General features: G+C 52.3%; 1 long non-coding RNA gene across 2 annotated transcripts; it reads right to left on the reverse strand.

The window, feature by feature from the left end:
* Positions 1–1,532: 1,532 nt before the first annotated feature.
* LOC140735747 (uncharacterized) lies at positions 1,533–2,447 on the reverse strand. 2 transcript variants are annotated; one of them, XR_012100801.1, is made up of 5 exons: positions 2,324–2,447; positions 2,129–2,263; positions 1,885–1,980; positions 1,706–1,824; positions 1,533–1,675 (listed from the first exon to the last, which is right to left on the reverse strand). It is a non-coding gene; the product is annotated as an uncharacterized lncRNA (long non-coding RNA). The 2 variants fall into 2 exon arrangements; XR_012100800.1 differs by having other exon boundaries at positions 2,129–2,293; positions 2,324–2,430.
* Between the last annotated feature and the right edge of the window lie 7,299 nt (positions 2,448–9,746).

The raw sequence follows: 9,746 nt of genomic DNA on the forward strand, positions 1-9,746 counted from the left end.
TCTAAACCTTTCCTATCCGTGTACCTGTCCATATCCCTCTAAACCTTTCCTATCCATGTACCTGTCCGTATCCCTCCAAACCTTTCCTATCCGTGTCCCTATCCCTCTAAACCTTTCCTATCCGTGTACCTGTCCGTATCCCTCTAACCTTTCCTATCCGTGTACCTGTCCGTATCCCTCTAAACCTATCCTATCCGTGTACCTGTCCGTATCCCTCTAAACCTATCCTATCCGTGTACCTGTCCGTATCCCTCTAAACCTTTCCTATCCGTGTACCTGTCCGTATCCCTCTAAACCTTTCCTATCCGTGTACCTGTCCGTATCCCTCTAAACCTTTCCTATCCGTGTACCTGTCCGTATCCCTCTAAACCTTTCCTATCCGTGTACCTGTCCGTATCCCTCTAAACCTTTCCTATCCGTGTACCTGTCCGTATCCCTCTAAACCTTTCCTATCCGTGTACCTGTCCATATCCCTCTAAACCTTTCCTATCCATGTACCTGTCCGTATCCCTCCAAACCTTTCCTATCCGTGTCCCTATCCCTCTAAACCTTTCCTATCCGTGTCCCTGTCCGTATCCCTCTGAACCTTTCCTATCCGTGTACCTGTCCATATCCCTCTGAACCTTTCCTATCCCTGTACCTGTCCGCATCCCTCTAAACCTTTCCTATCCGTGTACCTGTCCATATCCCTCTAATCCTTTCCTATCCATGTACCTGTCCAAGTGTCTTTTACATGCTGTTAATATACCTGTCTCAGTCACTTCCTGTGGCAGCTCACTCCATAGATTCACTCCTCAGGGTGAAGAAGTTGCTTCTCAGGTTCCTATCAAATTTCTCCCCTCTTACATTAAACCTGTGCCTCTCGTTCTTGATTCTCCAACCCTGGGAAAAGACTATGTACATTAACCCTATCTGTCCCTCTCATAATTTTATACACCTCTGTAAGGCCACCCTCATTTCCCTACGCTGCAGTGAAAAAGAGCCCTACCTTGCTGAACCTTTCTTCGTAACTCAGTCCTTTCGAGGCTTGACATCCTCGTGACTCTCCTCCTCACACTTTCCAGCTTCAGGGCATCTCTGCTTTAGCAGAGTGACCAAAACCGAACACAGTACCAAAGACAAAGCTCTCTTGGGTGCCTGTATCTGTCTCTGCTGTTCGCCCTGGGTGCCTGTATCAGCCAATACTGGTCCCCTATGTGTCTGTATCTATCATCTCTCGGGTGCCTTAACTAGACACTATAGGATCTCTGGGCAATTGTACTAGTCAGTGCCTGTCCCTTTCCGCCTATACTAGTGTCTGCCTGTCCCTGTCCACCTATACTAGTGTCTGCCTGTCCCTGTCCACCTATACTAGTGTCTGCCTGTCCCCATCCACCTGTACTAGTCTCTGCCTGTCCCCTTATACCTATTATTAGTCTTTGCCTGTCTCCATCCACCTGTTATGTCTTTTCCTGTCCCCATCCACCTGTTACTAGTCTCTGCATCCCCATCCACCTGTACTAGTCTCTGCCTGTCCCCGTCCACCTGTTCTAGTCTCTGCCTGTCCCCATCCACCTATACTAGTGACTGCCTGTCCCTGTCCACCTGTACTAATCTCTGCCTGTCCCCGTCCACCTGTTCTAGTCTCTGCTTGTCACCATCTGCCCTGTATTAGTCTCTGCCTGTCCCCATCCACCTATACTAGTGTCTGCCTGTCCCCATCCACCTGTACTAGTCTCTGCCTGTCCTCTTATACCTATTATTAGTCTTTACCTGTCTCCATCAACCTGTTATGTCTTTTCCTGTCCCCATCCACCTGTTACTAGTCTCTGCATCCCCATCCGCCTGTACTAGTCTCTGCCTGTCCCCGTCCACCTGTTCTAGTCTCTGCCTGACCCCATCCACCTGTACTAGTCTCTGCCTGTCCCCGTCCACCTGTTCTAGTCTCTGCCTGACCCCATCCGCCTGTACTTCTCTCTGCCCGCTTGTACTAGTTTCTGCCTGTCCCCATCTGCCTGTACTAGTCTCTGCCTGTCCCCTTATACCTATTATGTCTTTTCCTGTCCCCATCCACCTGTTTCTAGTCTCTGCATCCCCATCCACCTGTACTAGTGTCTGCCTGTCCCCGTCCACCTGTACTAGTTTCTGCCTGTCCCCATCTGCCTGTACTAGTCTCTGCCTGTCCCCATCTGCCTGTACTAGACCCTGCTTGTCCCTATCTGTCAGCACTAGGGATAGCCTGTTACCCCATCTGCCTGTACTATTTCTGCCTGTCCCCATCCACCTGTACTAGTGTCTGCCTGTCCCCATCCTACTGTACTAGTCTCTGCCTGTCCCCATCCACCTGTACTAGTCTCTGCCTGTCCCCATTCTCCTGTACTAGTCTTTGCCTGTCCCCATCCACTTGTATTAGTCTCTGCCTGTCCCCATCCACCTATACTAGTGTCTGCCTGTCCCCATCCACCTGTACTAGTGTCTGCCTGTCCTCTTATACCTATTATTAGTCTTTGCCTGTCTCCATCCACCTGTTATGTCTTTTCCTGTCCCCATCCACCTGTTACTAGTCTCTGCATCCCCATCCGCCTGTACTAGTCTCTGCCTGTCCCTGTCCACCTGTTCTAGTCTATGCCTATCCCCATCCACCTATACTAGTGTCTGCCTGTCCCCATCCACCTGTACTAGTCTCTGCCTGTCCCCTTATACCTATTATGTCTTTGCCTGTCTCCATCCACCTGTTCTAGTCTCTGCCTGTCCCCATCCACCTATACTAGTGTCTGCCTGTCCCTGTCCACCTGTACTAGTCTCTGCCTGTCCTCTTATACCTATTATTAGTCTTTACCTCTCCATCAACCTGTTATGTCTTTTCCTGTCCCCATCCACCTGTTACGTCTCTGCATCCCCATCCGCCTGTACTAGTCTCTGCCTGTCCCCGTCCACCTGTTCTAGTCTCTGCCTGACCCCATCCGCCTGTACTTCTCTCTGTCTGCTTGTACTAGTTACTGCCTGTCCCCATTTGTCTGTACTAGTCTCTGCCTGTCCCCATCTGCCTGTACTAGACCCTGCTTGTCCCTATCTGCCAGCACTAGGGATAGCTTGTTACCCCATCTGCCTGTACTATTTCTGCCTGTCCCCATCCACCTGTACTAGTGTCTGCCTGTCCCCATCCTACTGTACTAGTCTCTGCCTGTCCCCATCCACCTGTACTTCTCTCTGTCTGCTTGTACTAGTTACTGCCTGTCCCCATTTGTCTGTACTAGTCTCTGCCTGTCCCCATCTGCCTGTACTAGACCCTGCTTGTCCCTATCTGCCAGCACTAGGGATAGCTTGTTACCCCATCTGCCTGTACTATTTCTGCCTGTCCCCATCCACCTGTACTAGTGTCTGCCTGTCCCCATCCTACTGTACTAGTCTCTGCCTGTCCCCATCCACCTGTACTAGTCTCTGCCTGTCCCCGTTCTCCTGTACTAGTCTTTGCCTGCCCCATCCACTTGTATTAGTCTCTGCTTGTCCCCATTTGCCTGTACTATTCTCTGCCTGTCCCCCATCTGCCTGTACTAGATTCTGCCAGCACTAGGGATAGCCTGTTACCCCATTTGCCTGTATTAGTCGTTGCCTGGTTCCCCATCTGTCAGCACTGAGCACTGCCTGTCCCCCCATTTGCCTGTACTAACCTTTGCCCGTCCCCATATGCCTGTACTAATCTTTGCATGTCCCCATCTGCTTGTACTAGTCTTTGCCTGTCCCCATCTCCCTGTACATTTTTGCCTGTCCCCAAGACCCAGTCACACCCCAGAGGAAATGCTTACCTGTATCCTTACACATCTTCACAAATCTCTTATTCCCTGTACATCTCCACAGCTCCCCTGTCTGCATCCCCTTAGCATCTGAGATGTTTCAGCGAGGTTGCCCCCCCCCCCCCCCCATCCTTCTAAACCCATTTGCGTGGCTGGGAATATTGCCTCACTCCAAGTGTGTGGAATCTGGGATCTGGGTGGGAACATAGGGAGAATAAAATAGGATATGTAAAGGATCAGTGTAAATGGTGTGGGCTAGCATGGACTAAGCGGGCTGAACAGCCTGTTTCCATGCTGTGTGACCGGAGGATGACCCTGCAGGTGAGGGTGAGTAATTCGGGGGACAAATGCCATCGGCTTCTCAGAGAAAGACACCAGGCCTGGACTTTCTAACCAGGGCACCCGGACAAATTGGCAGCCGTGTAGTGCGGTCGGTAGAGCCCCAGTGACTCAGGTTCGATCCCAACAGCCGACATTGTCTATATCTGAGATCACATGGGTTCCCCCTGGGTGCCCCACATCCTAACCACGTGCAGGAGATCAGTGGGTTAATCAGCCACTATAAAGTGTGTGGGTGAGTGGGGGCGGGCAGATGGTGGGAATGTGGGTAGAATCGAAAGGGGGATTTGAGAGCAGAGGATGGGGGAGTAAGTTGAGGAATGAAGGTTGCTTGGTAAGAGCTGGCAGGAACTCCAGGGGGCTGAATGGCTTCTTTCTGCCAGTGAGGGAAAGTTGCAGGGTTTACAGTCCTCTGTGTACTCCCACACCTGCCCTGGAGAGAGAGCATACTCCCAGCCTCTGCGGAGAGAGCGGTGAGTCTTTTCGTCCTTCCCCCACAGCTGGGGAGGAGAGGGATATCAAGGATGCAGAGAAAGGGATGAGTGTCTAGGAAGGAGGCAGCACAGATCAAATGGTGAATGGCCTGAGGAATTGGGAAATTTACAATTAAACAGCTGGTTGTTGAACAGTGATGACTCTGGAAGGCTATGATATGTGCAGTCAGAAAGGTCAGGAAGGGAGGGAGGCAGAGAGTTGAGGTGGAAGGAGGCGTTTGGTTTAATCAACCCGATTTTTTGCATTCGCTTTTTCTAAAATTGTAAAGCTAAAGCTTTGGCAGATTATTTTTACACAGGAATTGAGTTTTGTGCAAAAGGTGCTTTTTAATAAACTTTCAAATATATAACTGACTGACGTGTGTTTGAGGGTTATTGTGAGAGAGATGAGGCCTGTGCCAGGATACACAAGACAGGGCAGAACAAAACCGAGAGCGAGCTGTTGCCCATGCAGGAACCCAAAGGGACAGCAGAGTCTGGCACCAGTGGCGTTGCCACACAGCATTGAACTCAACGTAGGACTGCTTCGGGGATACAACCCCGGATTTTACTCCTGAAGCCTTCCCCACGGTTCCAAGGCAGCAGAGCTTTCAGATCAGAGATCTCCTTCTCCTGGATGAGCTGCCAACCACGGCAGACGAGCCCCGTCTGCCTGAAGAGACGGGTTTTAAGGCACCATTAGCCTGCCTTTGCCCCTTCTCCTGTCAGCAGGGCAGGAGCTGGACGGTTGTCGGGGGCTATTTGAGGTGCACAACACTGGGAGCATTTAATAGGTAGTGGGAGCTTGTCCCCATTACCACCCCCCTGGCTACAACAATCTTCAGGAAGAGGGGTTATTCGACTCCTTGGGAAAAAGATACTGAAGCCAGGAAGGGATTAAAGGCACAGAGGAGACCTTTCAGCCCTTTGAGTCTGTGCTTGTCCTCAGAGGCTGTGGCCAGCCCAATGGTTTAAAAGTTGGACCATAACCTCCCTGCTCTTGTATCCTGTGGCCCGGCTAATGGAGACAAGTTTCCCGAACACCTTTCTCACCACCTGATCTGTGCTGCCACCTTCAGGGATCCTTCGACCAGTACACCGAGGTCCCTCTATCCCTCAGTACTCCCTACCGTTCACAGTGTGTCCTCCCCTTGTACACCGAGGTCCCTCTGTCCCTCAGTACCTACCGTTCACAGTGTGTGTCCTACCCTTGTACACCGAGGCAACTCTGTCCCTCAGTACTCCCTACCGTTCACAGTGTGTGTCCTACCCTCGTACACCGAGGTCCCTCTGTCCTTCAGTACTCCCTACCGTTCACAGTGTGTGTCCTACCCTTGTACACCGAGGTCCCTCTGTCCCTCAGTACTCCCTAACGTTCACAGTGTGTGTCCTACCCTCGTACACCGAGGTCCCTCTGTCCCTCAGTACTCCCTGCCGTTCACAGTGTGTGTCCTACCCCTGTACACCGAGGACCCTCTGTCCCTCAGTACTCCCTACCGTTCACAGTGTGTCCTCCCCTTGTACACTGAGGTCCCTCTGTCCCTCAGAACTCCCTACTGTTCACAGTGTATGTCCTACCCATGTACACAGAGGTCCCTCTGTCCCTCAGTACTCCCTACGGTTCACAGTGTGTCCTCCCCTTGTACACCGAGGTCCCTCTGTCCCTCAGTACTCCCTACCATCACAATGTGTGTGTCCTACCCTTGTACACCGAGGCAACTCTGTCCCTCAGTACTTCCTACCGTTCACAGTGTGTCTCCTACCCTTGTACACCGAGGTCCCTCTGTCCCTCAGTACTCCCTACCGTTCACAGTGTGTCTCCTACCCTTGTACACCGAGGTCCCTCTGTTCCTCAGTACTCCCTACCGTTCACAGTGTGTGTCCTACCCTTGTACACCGAGGTCCCTCTGTCCCTCAGTACTCCCTGCCATTCACAGTGTGTCCTCCCCTTGTACACTGAGGTCCCTCTGTCCCTCAGTACTCCCTACCGTTCACACTGTGTGTCCTACCCTTGTACACTGAGGTCCCTCTGTCCCTCAGTACTCCCTACCGTTCACAGTGTGTGTCCTACCCTCGTACACCGAGGTCCCCCTGTCCCTCAGTACTCCCTACCGTTCACAGTGTGTCCTACATCCGTACACCGAGGTCCCTCTGTCCCTCAGTACTCCCTACCGTTCACACTGTGTGTCCTACCCTCGTATACTGAGGTCTCTCTGTCCCTCAGCACTCCCTACCGTTCACAGTGTGTCTCCTACCCTCGTATACCGAGGTCCCTCTGTCCCTCAGTACTCCCTACCGTTCACAGTGTGTGTCCTACCCTCGTACACCGAGGTCTCTCTGTCCCTCAGCACTCCCTACCGTTCACAGTGTGTGTCCTACCCTTGTACACCGAGGTCCCTCTGTCCCTCAGTACTCCCTACCGTTCACAGTGTGTGTCCTACCCTCGTACACCGAGGTCTCTCTGTCCCTCAGCACTCCCTACCGTTCACAGTGTGTGTCCTACCCTTGTACACCGAGGTCCCTCTGTCCCTCAGTACTCCCTACCGTTCACACTGTGTCCTACCCTCGTATACTGAGGTCTCTCTGTCCCTCAGCACTCCCTACCGTTCACAGTGTGTCTCCTACCCTCGTATACCGAGGTCCCTCTGTCCCTCAGTACTCCCTACCGTTCACAGTGTGTGTCCTACCCTCGTACACCGAGGTCTCTCTGTCCCTCAGCACTCCCTACCGTTCACAGTGTGTGTCCTACCCTTGTACACCGAGGTCCCTCTGTCCCTCAGTACTCCCTACTGTTCACACTGTGTGTCCTACCCTTGTACACCGAGGTCCCTCTGTTCCTCAGTACTCCCTACCGTTCACAGTGTGTGTCCTAGAACACCGAGGTCCCACTGTCCCTCAGTACTCCCTACTGTTCACAGTGTGTGTCCTACCCTTGTACACCGAGTTCTCTCTGTCCCTCAGTATTCTCTACCGTTCACAATGTGTGTCCTACCCTTGTACACCGAGGTCCCTCTGTCCCTCAGTACTCTCTACCGTTCACAGTGTGTGTCCTACCCTTGTACACCGAGGTCTCTCTGTCCCTCAGCACTCCCTACCATCACAGTGTGTGTCCTACCCTTGTACACCGAGGTCCCTCATAGGTCTGCTCCTATGACTTGTGGTCTTCTGGAGATGGATACCAGAAGGACAACAGCCCAATGTCAGGCAAAGAGCAGAGGGGGAAGTACACCACCTCTCTATACCAACATTGTTGGGCTGCAGATAGTTGAGAGATTCAGGTTCCTAACCACGATCAATGCTCTCAGAAGGCTAAGGAAATCCAGCATCCCCTTTGGACCTCACCCATTTTTTTACATACACACACACACACACACACACACACACACACACACACACACACACACACACACTCACTCACTCACTCACACACAGACACACACACACCCTGACTCACACACACTCACACACACTCACACAGACACACACGCACTCACACACACCCTGACTCACACACACTCACACAGACACACACGCACTCACACACACACAGGCGCTCACACGTACACACACACACACACACACACGCTCAAACACACGCTCACACACACACACAGGTGCTCACGGGCACACACACACACACTCACACACTCACTCACACACACACTCACACACACACACACACACACAGGCACTCACGGGCACACACACACACTCACTCACACACACACACACACCCTGACTCACACACACTCACACACTCACTCACACACACTCACTCACACACACACACACTCACACACACTCACTCACTCACACGCACACACTCACACACACACATACTCACACACACAGACACGCACACACAGGCGCTCACGGGCACACACACACACAGACACACACTCACACACACACTCACACACTCTCACACACACACTCACTCACTCACACACACACACTCACACACTCACTCACTCACACACACACAGTCACTCACACACACACTCACACACACACACACACTCACACACTCACTCACACACACACTCACTCACTCAGACACACACACAGACACACTCACACACACACACAGGTGATCACGGGCACACACACACACACTCACACACTCACTCACTCACACACACACACACACAGTCACTCACACACACACTCACACACACAGACACGCTCATTCACACACTCACACACACACACACACACACACAGGCGCTCAGGGGCACACACACACACACTCACTCACTCACTCACTCACAGACTCACACACACTCACTCTCACACACACACACACACTCACTCACACACACACACACTCACTCTCACACACACACACACACACTCACACACTCACTCACACACACACACACACAGGCGCTCACGGGCACACTCTCACACACACACACACTCACACACACACGCTCACACACATACGCTCACACACACAGACACACACACACACTCACACACACACGCTCACTCACACACTCACACACACACGCTCACACACACACACACAGGCGCTCACGGGCACACACACACATGCACACACTCACTCACACACACACACTCACACTCACTCACACACACACAGACACACACACACAGGCGCTCACGGGCACACACACACTCACACACACACGCACACACACACTCACACACACACACACAGGTGCTCACGGGCACACACACACACTCACACACACACACACTCACACACACACGCTCACACACACACGCTCACACACACAGACACACACACAGACACACACACAGACACACACACACACAATCACTCACTAACTCACTCACTCACTCACACACTCACACACACACACTCACACACACACACACACACACACACACAGGTGCTCACGGGCACACACACACTCACTCACACACACACACACACACAGGTGCTCACGGGCACACACACAGGCACTCACGGGCACACACTCACAAACACACACACTCACACACACACTCACACACACACACTCACTCACACACTCACACACACACTCACTCACTCACTAACTCACTGACTCACTCACTCACTCACACACACACACACAGGCACTCACGGGCACACACTCACAAACACACACACTCACACACACACTCACACACACACACTCACTCACACACT

This window comes from Hemitrygon akajei, chromosome 11 (genome assembly GCF_048418815.1).
Source record: "Hemitrygon akajei chromosome 11, sHemAka1.3, whole genome shotgun sequence".
Taxonomy (NCBI): domain Eukaryota; kingdom Metazoa; phylum Chordata; class Chondrichthyes; order Myliobatiformes; family Dasyatidae; genus Hemitrygon; species Hemitrygon akajei.